Genomic DNA, 13,063 nt, shown 5'->3' on the forward strand with positions numbered 1-13,063 from the left:
TGTCATCCATCATGAGAGGTTTGTTGTTATGTATGGCATAATGGAGACTCAAATTGTGTAATGCATCATGAGAAATATCTAGAGCATTGTTATTCATGGAATGCATATGGTGCACGCAATCATGGGAATCATGCAAAGTATGGAATGCATCAAAATTTCCTAATATGTATGAGGAAACTATGGGGGTCTCCTCATGAGCATTAGTGGAAACATCACATGGAGAATATTAACAACATCCAAAACAAAGCATATTTGGTTCTATGTGATCATGGCATGTCATAATAGATGAATTGCGCAAATCATGTAAAGGAAGCATAGCAATATCATCACATGAAAAACAAAAGCCAATGACCATCATCTCGTCATCTATGCCATAAGTGCAAATGGGATTTATTTTAATGGGGCATGCATAGTTACTATGTTGAGATTGAAATGAAGCAATATGGGAGATCTCACTCATAGCATATGACAAGTTCAATGGATTGTCAAACATGAAGTGACCAATAGAATTTTCACATGATATCCTATGGAGCATAGCATCACAACTAGGCAACTCAACATGCTCATCATCATATTCATCATAAATTGGTAAGTCATGACATGAAGAAGTTGCACTAGCATGAAGCATGGGAATAGGTGGATCAACATCATGCAAGCAATCATTGGTGAGATAGTCCACTAGTTGGACAAGAGAAGCATTGTCACCTATGTTACCTTTGGAAGGTCGCTCATGTTTTGTAGGTGAGGTGTCGAAGATCCACTCGTTGTCATCTTCATCTTGATGGAACCATGTGGGGGTGCATCATCGTCCACCATGGCCATCGTCGTCTCCATTGGAGGTATGTACTCGTCGAGGATAGGCATGTCGTCATGTAGGAGACCTAGCACCAAAGAAGAAAACACACTCGGGGTAGAGGTTAAGTCGTTAGAAATCATAGTGGCCTCACATGCCGTGTCAACTACCTCACTCACTAAGTGTTGTGGCTCACTCACTCCCAGTAAGATGCTCTCACTCATATGGTTGGTGGAGTCACTCAAATGGCTCTCAACTTCACATAGGATGTGTGGCATGCTCTCATGTGTGGGGCTAGTGGTGGTCACACTCATCCTCTCATAGGAAATGCACTCAATGTCACATATGGTGGAGTCACTCATCTCATTAATGGTGGTGTGGCTCTCCTCACATGGGAATTGGGGCATCCCTTCATATGTGGGTGTCGGAGAGATGTTGGTGCAAATGTCTCCATGCTCAATCATGTCGTAGTCGTAGCCGTGGATGAAGGCCGAAGATGGCACATCATCACTCTCCTCTAAGACCAAAGATAAGGTCTCATGTGCGGTCTTGTAGCTTGACTTGTAGTATGAGACACATAGGGGCGCCGCCTTCATGTTGTTGAAGAGGTTCGTGCTCGTCGCCGTGGTCGAAGGGGATGGCCCTTGCTCAACCTTCTTGTCGCCGTCTTGTTGTTGGAGGCCGGATGTGGCACCTCGTAGCTCGTCTCCATGAGCGAAGGGAATTTCCCATGCTCGGCCATCTTCCTTGGGGGGCTTCCGAAGATGGAAGTGTCGCCCTCACTTGTAGGTGGTCGCCTCGTTGTTGAAGATGTTGATGTAGGCGAACTCATGGGAGGTAGGCGAAGATGCCGTACGTCCAAAGGCGAAGATGCCTTGATAACACTTGGCGAAGATGCCGAAGTGGTTGGTGTAGCCGTAGCTCCGTCTTGGTGGTGCTTGTCTCGCGGTCTTCTCTTGTGCTCATGAAGCTTGGACTTGGCGTGAAGTAGGGATTGTTGGGACTTGTACGTTTGCGCTTGGCGAGCATCTTCATGATGATGGTGTCGTTGTCGTGCTTGAGCTCGTAGTAGATGTCGTTCGTCGTCGTCGTGCACATGTTGCTTGGAGGTGACTTCCCTTCATGACGATGTGGATCACGAATGTGATGGTGGTCGCCATGGACATGTGGATGTGGATGAATTGCGCTTGCATCGCGTGGGCGCTCCGAAGATGATCGACTTGCTCGCCGCCGCCTTGAGGATGATGAAGGGGAAGAAGACTTGTAGTCGGCCACCATGTCGCGTAGTTGATCCTTTAGCTCCCCCAACTTGGTGTCGATGTAGTCCCTTTTCCTTGCTTCGGAGTGTCGTATGTCGATGGCGAGGTTGTCGAGGCGCTCTCGCAAGGTAGATTGTGCGCCTTGCATTTCGTGTTGTAGTCCGAAGATGGACATTTTGGTGATGTAGTTGTTCGCGCCGTCGTTGTTGTCGAAGACCGGAGATGAAATGCCTTGCCTATCCATCACAAGACTCGAGCAAATATGAGTGGGAGAAAGAGAAGAACGATACCAAATGTACCTTGACCGATGTTGAAGATGGATCAATGATCACTCAATGTGTAACAAGGAAATAGCACAATTGGTACCAATTCTTGTCGGTTTCTCACACCTACACAAATAAGGCTTATGGTGGAGCTCGGTGAGGATAGTGGCACAAAAAATTGATGCAAAATGTTAGCAAGAGTCAATAATGTTGAAAAAGATTCACAAATTCGCAAGTGAAACAAGTAGACCAATAGCAAAGAATGGCACACGGAAACACACACACAGATAGATAAATGGGGTCGTGCAACCAAGGAATGAGCACAAAATGTGGAGTCCACGAAAAACGCTCGTGTTGCACAACTCAAGAGAGACGCTAGCACGATTGCTCTATAGGCGGATACGACACTTGTGCACAACCTATGATATGCAAAATGGGTAAACTTCTATCCCAAGTATGCTATGTATGTATGGTTCCCGGTGTTTGATCCAAGATGATCGGATATGACAATCTTATGTGCAATGTGGTATGATGCAATGGCACTTGCTTACAAGCTTCTTTGCTCTTCTCTTTTGCTTAAAAGCTTATTCTTCTTCTTTTTTGTATGGCCACTTTGCAAAATGCACAAACCAAGATAGCAATTGTGTATATGCGGGAACAATCTTGTGACACAAGATATGATATGATGATACCAATATGATATGGTATGTATGCAATGGGAGCTATGATCACTAATGTGCACAAGTAACGTTGCCGGCAATACTCAAATGGCTAGTCTCGATAGGCAAGTAACGCAAAATGGGCTAGGGGTTATCAATGCAATTGCAAGGGAATATACAATGGAGGGACACCACGATACCAAGATGATATGGAGGTTACCGTCCGAGGCGATGATGAGTGGCGGTGTTCTTGATGTAGATACCAAGATGATGGAGACTCGTCCCTAAGTAGCCGAAACACCTTAGGAAATGGAAAAACCGCGAACTCAAAATCTCAAATGTCAAATGGTGGTAGCGGGAATGCGGTGGTGGTTTTGCGGAAGCTCAAAGGGATTGCGGAAATGCAATGATGGGTTTTGAGACGCAATGCGGAAGTCGAGGGTAAGGTGGATGGACTATACACGGTGTCGGAGTTGGAAGCACGGTCCCTAAGTAGCCGAAACACCTTAGGACACACAACTCACAACAAAAACGAACGTGGGTTAAGTTGGGGTGGCGGAAGTGTATGGTGGGCAAGCCTATGCGGATGTTATGGTGGTGGTTGATGAAGAAGAAATCGTCCCTAAGTAGCCGAAACACCTTAGGAGACTCGAATCACTACTCAAGCAATCTCAAATGCTATGGGGAACAAATTGGGTTAGGTTGCGGAAGGCTATGGTGGTTTTGCGGAAGTTATGGTGGAAGCCCTAGGCAAAGATGCCAAAGTTCCAAAAATTTGATGGAGTCAAATGGGGATGGTAGTATTTTTATGTTATGGGGGATGTCAATAGCTTGAAAACGAGCTAAAGAACGTCAAAAACGGACTCCGGATGAATTAGTTATGCACAAAACGGTGAAACGGGACAGGCTGAATGCCCAGGGGCCGGACATCCGGGGTCGGGGCCGGATTTCCGGGACCTGATGTCCAGAACCGCGTGCGAAATTGCGCTCCAGGAGCCGGATGTCCGGGGGGGGCAGATGTCCGGGGCTACGGGCCGGATGTCCGGGCTCCAAATCCGAGGATGAACTCGAGGAACTCGATTTTGGGGGTGGAAAATGATGATTTCGGGGGCAAAATTGCGGAGATTTCGTGGATGGAAACTGGGGAAAATTGGGGGAAAGCTAGATCCACAAGTAACAAAGCAAATCCACGGATCAAATTCAACAAAACATCATCACACCAACAAATCACAAAAAAAATTGGGGGCTATTTTTTGGTGGGGATTTTCGAATTTGAGACAAAATCAACAAAACTAGGCTAGAAAACACAACGGGGAGGCTCCGAAATCGTGATCAACGTGGCTCATGATACCAAGATGATCTAGGGTTCCACCCCACATCACGCTCTAGTTTTCAAGGAGGCGGGGGGAAATAATGAATCCTAGTTCGAACAAATGAAGACCCGATCCAGCATCGACCGAACCAGGGGTCTGATGGTTCGTACAAGTAAATCGTGCTCCCACACGAGGGAGTTCATGAAGTGCACAGTCACGAATGAAACCAATAAACGCATCAGCAAGAGGTCAGGAGAAGTTGCAATTATTCTTGTCCGAGGGGGCACGAAGTAGGTTGAAGTCCCCTCCCACCACAATAGGCGGAGTACAAGCTTCAATTTTAGTAGAGATTTTGTCAAGAAAGATTGGGGTCAAGGAGTGATCCGCCGGGGGCCATAGACCACCATAATTTCCCAGAGGGTGTTTAGCCGCTGATGGTGAACGACTGTGCTAGCCCAAAAGATGTCGTGATCAAAGGTAACGAAATCAAAAAGGCCCCATTTAGTGCCAATTAAGATGCCACCAGAATGGCCCAAGGCAGGCAGGCAATTCCATTCAAATCTATCCATTCCCGCAACTGTAGAAAGTTCATTAGGAGAGAAAGATTCCTTGAAGGTCTCAACCATCCCTAAAATATCAATATTCTCTCCTCTAACCACGTCCCTAATCTGATCTCGGTGCCCCTAGCCCCGAAACCTCTAATGTTCCAGAATAACGCTTTCATTTGGAAGAGAGATTCTTAATGCGAAGGCTGGACCTGCACGGGGCAACACAGGATTTAGAGCCCTTAGAGGGTCCCCGTTTGGAAGGGAGGGGACGAGCCTGGGCACAACCAGCGTCTCCCCCCGCCTCCCCGACCGGCTCTGCGGCGACCATCTCCCCCCCAGCAGCCTCTTTGGACTTGGCAATGGCTGCTTGGACCAGCTCATTGGCATTGATGATGGAAAGAATAGAAGAGGCAAACCACAACCATGCTCAAGGGTGACCCCCACATCGGATAATACATGTAAAAGGTGCTCATCGGAAAAAGAAGGCAAAACCAACCGAACTCGGGAGGAGGGAGGGTGAGAGCTGGGCGCAGTACCTGAGGGGGCAGATCCTTAGCCGCAGCACGGCGCTCCGCACGCAGCACCACCGGCTCCCTAGAGTCCTGAACCCGACGCCCCTTGCGAGCCGTGGAAGTAGGGGAGCGAATTGGAGGAGTGCGCGCTGGAGGAGACGGCATCACGGGTCCAGAGCCTGACGCCGAACCCATGTCCGCGTCCAGATGGCGGCACAGCCCCGCCATGGTTTGCTTGGAGCCCGACGAAGCCCTACTCTTAGCCAAGAATTTCTTTACAGGGGTTTTATTCTACTTGCTTGTGGGCGCCGCATCAGGGCGAGGAGGAGATGGAGGTAAGTCTTCAATCCCAGAGAAGGTAGGCTAGAGAGGGCGGGCCGGTATGTTGGAGCATACGCCGGATATCGGGGTGCCTGCGGCCGCAGCCTTCCCCTAGACACCACCGAGCACGCCATCATCGCCAGGCTTTTGAGCTTCAGCCATCTCTTTCTGAGCAGGACCCACTCGGGCATTTGATTTGAACATATCTCAGATCTCCGGCTCCATGCTGGCCCACTCAGACTGCGTGAAATGAGCATCAATACCACCACTAGGATTTTGACCACCCGCCGAGTCATCACCATACTTATCAGATCTCGCAGAGCCAGGGGGGAGGGGGAGGAGGAGGGGCTTGGTTTGCCTCATCCCCCTCGACCCGCACCCGCAGATGAACGCCCTCAGAGGAGGGGAACCCGTCAACCACACCATGGAGGCACACCGGGTCAACACACCAGACTTTACGAGCAGGACCAAGCTTATCCAGAGACTCACAATCAACCTCAATCGGCTTGCCAAGAAGGACACCGAATGCCATCAGAAAGCGAACCGAGCTTAGACTAGCAAGCACATCATCAACCAGAACCCAGACCTTAGAGAGCGGACCCACCGATTTGATACCACAAGTCGCGGCCTTGACAGAAACCACAAGTTGATTGTGTGGAAGGGTAAAACTAGTGCATGAAGATATCATCCTTAAACACTCTTTGGAGGGGAACACCACCACAAACTCAAACTCAGATAACTGGTTCACTTGCCAGTCCCAACCACCCTCATCCTAGATTCGGAGGCCTTCCAGCAGGATCAGAGGAGAGATCCTTTGACCCTGAACAGTGACAAAGGCCGCATTGGAGAGCGAGGGGGCCGCGACCACCAGAGGGACCTCACTATCAAGGGCAAAGAAGGAACACCCCGGGAGCCCAGTCCCGTAGTGCACGAAAGCATGTGGCTTGATGGTTCTGGCAGTCAACAGTAAGGTGTCCTTCAGATCTACAAATAAGGCAGAAGGGGGGATTGAAGCATCTAGATTGGAAATGGCCTGGTTGGTGGCAAGCAAAGCATGTGAGCAAAGAGGAGGGGCTGGGTGAGGGAGCAGCATGACGAGGAGGGGCGGAGGGGGCCGGAGGATGCCATCCCCAAGCCCGCAGAGGAGGAGCTAGGGTCAGAGGCAGGGAAGCGACACGCTTTGAACTGCTGGGGAGGCTGCCTAGAGGAGTTACTCGGCGGAGGACGGGAGCCAAAACCAAATCCAGAAGAGCAGGGGGGTTGGCGAGGAGGGGCCATCGGGCCCCGAGGAGGAGGCGGACGCGGGACAGATGAGGTCGAGCCAGCAGCACCCCCGACGCAGCCACCTCCCAGGGATCCGCCACCAACGACACCCCATCACTAGATCCCGGCGCCGGAGAGCCAGATCTGGCCAGAGACTGTGCCCGCTCGTCGCGCTGGAGCCATTCCGGCCCGCCGCTCAGACCTCGCGGTCACGAGCCGCCTGCTCGCGAGCTGCTTGGTCCGCCTGCAGCTTGGAGCGGAGGGAGGCCTCGTACTCCAGATCAACACCCTCCGCCGGTGAATCTTCGCGGCATCGCTTGCTACCAGAGACTGCCTCGCTCGAGGAGCCCCTAGACTTGTCCATGGCGAGGGCCTCAGCGAAGGAGAGGGAGAGTGGGGGAGGAGTAGACCTGTGGAAGAAGCGGATGGGGGCGCGGCGCCTGTGGAGATCGGCAGAGGAGGCCGGAAACCCTAGAAATGGGGGGAGAGACTCTTTCTACATCCATATATACCCCGAGCGAGCAGACCCAAGGGGCTCGAGCAGGCCAAGTGGGCCGGAGGGGGGGCAGGGTTGACCGGTGCCATCAGCCCAGGGCCCAAGGATGGGAGAGGGGGGAAAACAGACATCGACGCAAGGGGGGAACCACAAGTGGCCCAATTAGGTCCAGCCAAGGCCCGCAGCATCCGACCGCCCCTGAGGCCCACAAGCCTTCGGGGGGAAAGCCAGATCTAGGGTTCGCCCCGCCGCCGACTGCCCAGCCCCTGCCGCACGGCTTGCCGACGGCGACAGTGACACAACCATGGCAGAAGGGGAACGCGATACGCCTGAAGAGCCACGCGGGAGCAACCCCCCGGGGCAAACTTCCTTGATCGAGGCACCGCCTTCGGCGCCGACGGTAGGACGGACGCACCAGAGATAGGATCAGAATTCGAGTTGGAGGATGAAGCCTCATCACCATCGAGCGCCCAAAAGCGGGACCCGGAGGGCACCGGGGAGGACGAGGGGAGCTCTGCACAGGGCGGGAGGCGCGGCCTACCACGCACGCACCGGTGGGTGAGAGGGGAAGGGGGAGGAGGAGGGGGGGAGCCTGCCGGCGAGGAGCCGCTGGGGTCAAGGTCGCGCGGAGGAAGAGAGGGGCGGAGGGAGGGAGGGGGAGAGGAGAGCCATCTCAGCACTCGCTAGCTGCCTAGCTGCACCCACGGAGGAGAAGACCATCTGCCAATCTGCTTCTTCTATGCCACATAAATTATCTCCCCATTCTATACCATGTATCTTTATTAGTTACACCTCCAGCCACAAAGGATATCGTTGCATGGATATCGAAACACGTCGCATCATAATTTCTCGTCATGTTATTTTTGATGAAACTAATTTTCTGTTCGCTGCAATGGAAAACTGTTACCCCTTCTTCTTTTAATTTTCTCCCGGGAAATCCTCAACCAACGACCATTTCTCTAGCGGACATGGATGCTCCTACCGTATGGCCTCTTCCCATGCATGCTGGGCCACACATGCATGTTGGGCCACCTGGTCCAAGTATCAGCTCGGACGGCACCTCACACGTAAGCGACCGTGTGTCTCATTCGCTAGTGCACCACTCCGCGTCGCTCAGTGCCATGTCTGGCGCATCGGCTGTGTCACTGTCGAGCTCTATGCCACCGTCTGGCCCTGTGTCACCTTTGAGGTCTGACTCCGAGTCAGATTTCATCGAGCCCGGCGACGCCGACCCAGCCTCTGAGCCTGTTTCACCATCGCCGGAGCCGACTTCTCCAGAGGTGCCAACACAAGCGCGTGCTCGCGCTCGTGCTGCTGCGGCCCCTCGGAGTCACTCCATGATCACCCGTCGCCATGTTGGCAGGGATATCGGTCCACGGGACCGTCTCAACCTCAATGTTGACACGCTCGACACGTCCTCGCCCATCACTAAGTCCGTCCTGGGTGCTCTCAAAGATCCAAACCGGCTCGCGGCTATGACGATAGAGTACACTATCATCACCAATAATACATGGGATCTTGTGTGTCCTCCTTCCAATGTGAACATTGTCTCCGGCAAATGGATTTTTCATCACAAATTCAAGCCAGGCGGTATACTCGATCACCACAAGGCACAATGGGTCCTTCGTGGTCTCTCTCAAGAGCACAGCGTAGATTTCGATGAAACTTTCAGCCCGGTCATCAAGCCAGCAACTATTCGTATAATTCTCTCCATCGTGCTTTCCCATGATTGGAAGATACGGCAAATTGACGTCAAGAATGCTTTCTTGCATGGCACATTAAATGAGGTCGTTTACTATCAACAACGTACGGGATTCATCGACTCGTCCCACCCCAACCATGTGTGTCGTCTCAACCGATCTGTCTACGGCTTGAAGCAAGCTCCACGAGTGTGGTACCAACGGTTTGCTACCTATATAGCGACACTCGGCTTCAGATGCTCCAAGTCCAACACGTCGTTATTCGTACTTCATAGCATGTTTGGTACATCATTCCTCCTACTCTACATCAACGACATCATCTTGACGGCTTCCTCGACTACACTCTTCGAGCGCGTCATCACCACCCTCAGTTCCGAGTTTGCCATGACTGATATGGGTGAGCTGCACTACTTCCTCAGCATAGCTGTCACACGTAACTCGGTCGGGATGTTTCTCTCCCACGCGAAGTATGAAGCGGAGATACTGGAGCACGCCGGCATGTCTGTCTGCAAGCCTTCACCGACTCCTATGGTCACGGCTCCCAAATTGGCTGCCTCTGTTGGTTCTCCCGTTGCCAATCTGACAAAGAACCGAAGCCTCGTCGGTGCTCTATAGTACCTGTCATTTACTCGACCAAACATTGCGTACACCGTGCAACAAACTTGCTTGCACATGCACGATCCTCGTGACCAACATCTCTCCTTGGTCAAACAGGTACTCCTGTATGTTAAAGGTACTCTCCATCATGGCCTTTGTCTCGCCCCGTCGGCTATTGACACATTGGTAGCCCACACTGACGCCGACTGGGATGGCTGCCCCGACACTCATCGCTCCACATCCGGTTATCGTGTCTTCCAAATGCCAACACACTATTTCACGCTCCAGTGCTGAAGCAAAGTACCGAACCGTCGCCAACGTCGTTGCCGAGGCCAGCTAGATATGACAACTCATCGAGGAGCTTCGACACCCCCTTCCTCGAGCCACTGTCATCTTTTGCGACAATGTGAGCGTCGTGTACATGTCAACAAACCCGGTATAACAGCAACATATGAAGCATATCGAGATTGATCTTCACTTCATGCGGGATCGTGTCGCCTTGGGCCACATCCGCGTCCTCCATGTACCTTCTTCTCTATAGTTCACCGACATCTTCACCAAGGTGCCTCCATCACCACTGTTCTTGGATTTCCGCTCCAGTCTCAGCGTGCGAGAATCTCCCGTTGTGACCGCGGGGGAGTGTTAGGCAAGCAAATATCTGAATGATATTTGTTGGTCCTTTTACCATATATTGCGCCTCTCGCGCCCGCACCGGCGACCCCTCTGACTGCCTGGCTGCATGGCACCGCTGCTCAACCACAGCGCGGCCACACACGCATGCTCACGTCTTGCCCTATCCCCTGCACCCGGCCAGCTCCGCCAGCCGCCGACGAGTTCTTCAGCTCCGCCGCTGCTATGGCCTCTACTCCTCCACACGCTTTGCCTCTACGCCGCCCCGTCATACTCCTTGCCTTGCTCCGGCCTCCCCTTCTACACGACCCTAGGGCGCCCCTGCTTGTCATGCTTGCATGCTCGACAACCACCTCGGACTGCGGGCGGCCTCTCCTGCTTCACCATCGCGCTGGCTGTGCCCTCGCACAGTGCCGTCCGTCCTCCACGGCTCCTTTTCATCTCCACCGCCCCGTCTCCTTTGCGAGCTCACCTCGGTTGCAGCCATGGCACCGCCGCATGGGTTGGCCTTGTCCGGCGTGATACCTGCACGTCCGTCCGCCTCCTAACGCCCGTTCTCCAGTTACCTCTAGACGCTCTCGTCCAGGTGCACGAGCGCCTTGCGTGTTCCTTGCCAGCAAGGTCGCCTCCCCCAGGAGCTTCCCCAAGCAACCATGGCCATGCTCGACCCCACGGTGCCCTCGTGCCTCTTCCTCGATCTCGGTTGGCCCCTGTTCAAGCCGGCCAGCCGCTAAGACCGCAAGATGCAGGCATGAGTCCTCACATGCTCACCGCCAAGTTCCACCTCAACATCATTTTACACCAGTACGTCTGCGACCATCGTTGGCACGCCAAGGCCCGTACCCGGATCGTCACGCACCGTCTCTGTGGATTATGCCAAGTACCTGACAACCCTAGGATGCGCCAAGCAAGGTTATCAGAATCGCGATTCCTTATAAGATTCTACGACTTTACGATCCAAACAAACCACTCTGATTCTACGATTTTCGTTCATAGAATCTACGTTTTTACGATCCTGATAGTGAAGATTCTACGATTTGCGATCCTACCATCGGAGCTCTGATCCGATTCAAATTCGTGATTCTGACAACCTTGGCGCCAAGTACCTCTACCCCATCATGGATCTCACTAAGACCGTCATGTACGACTACCGCCGCGAGGACCATGTGTATCACTACTTCCGTCAATACCGTGCCTAATGTGTTTCTTGCACGTTCCTCATTTCCCATGCCACCGACACATGGGACACCCAGTTATCAGGATCACTCCCTGTTGCGCTGGCATATTCCGCACATCTCACACTTGATCTTTTGAACCGACATCACAACGAGATGCCAAATTATCGGAATGTTGCCGTCCTTTATCGCCGCCATGGCACCCCTCTCTTTCCGTTGTGGCGACCAAATGCTCCATATCATATTATGCAACATTTTTCATAAAATTGCGTATAACTTGAACATGACATCCTCATGCATGCATGTTAAGAACACTTAAATTGTTGTTTGCATTAAAATGGCATAATAACTTGTTAAAATGGTTTACTTCATACCTAAATAACCGTAGTTTCGAATTAAATTAATTATATATGTAAATGGTGTAGAAAAATGTGTATAGTAACATGGTGCCCTTACTTTGAGATGCCCGTGTTAGCACCGTGCCCGATATGTTTCTTGCACGTTCCTCAGTTGACATGCCACCGACACGTGGGGCACCTAGTTATCGGGATCACTCCCTGTTGCGCTTGCATATTCCACACGTCTCACACTTGATCTTTTGCACCAACATCTCAACGAGTTGTCGGATTATCGGAATGTTGCCATGGCACCACTTCCGTTATCGCCGCCATGGCACCCCTCTCTTTCTGTCATGGCGGCCAAGTGCTCCATATCATATTATGCATCATTTTTCATAAAATTGCATATAACTTGAACATGACCTCCTCATGCATGATAAGAACACTTAACTTGTTGTTTGTGTTAAAATGGTTCATATCATAACTAAATAATCATAGCTCCGAATTAAATGAATTACATATGTATGTAGAAAAATGTGTATAATACCATGGTGCCCTTACTTATGTTTAACAACTCCAAAATTGTGTTTTGGGCAGTACAGTACCAAATTCAAAATTTGCATATGAGATTTTTTTGGAATTGTTATGTGTTGTTTCCGGCCTCATTTAAATTGCCTAGATCGGTAGTTTGCTTGTGCTTCATATCTTGCCATCTTTAACAACATTTAATATTGACTAGCAAAAATGCCCGTGCATTGCAATTGGAGAAAACAGTCCTCACACGCCTTTACCCACTAAGTATGGCTAAAGACCTCACCCTCAAACCCATAACATAATAAACATGACTAATACCTCATCCTCCATTTCAATATAACACCAAACACATGAAGGAAATATGCCCTAGAGGCAATAATAAAGTATTATATATTTCCTTATATCATGATAAATGTTTATTATTCATGCTAGAATTGTATTAACCGGAAACATAATACATGTGTGAATACATAGACAAACAGAGTGTCACTAGTATGCCTCTACTTGACTAGCTCGTTAATCAAAGATGGTTATGTTTCCTAGCCATAGACATGAGTTGTCATTTGATTAACGAGATCACCTCATTAGGAGAATGACGTGATTGACTTGACCCATTCCGTTAGCTTAGCACCCGATCGTTTAGTATGTTGCTATTGCTTTCT

Source organism: Aegilops tauschii, chromosome 7 (genome assembly GCF_002575655.3).
Source record: "Aegilops tauschii subsp. strangulata cultivar AL8/78 chromosome 7, Aet v6.0, whole genome shotgun sequence".
Classification (NCBI taxonomy): Eukaryota; Viridiplantae; Streptophyta; class Magnoliopsida; order Poales; family Poaceae; genus Aegilops; species Aegilops tauschii.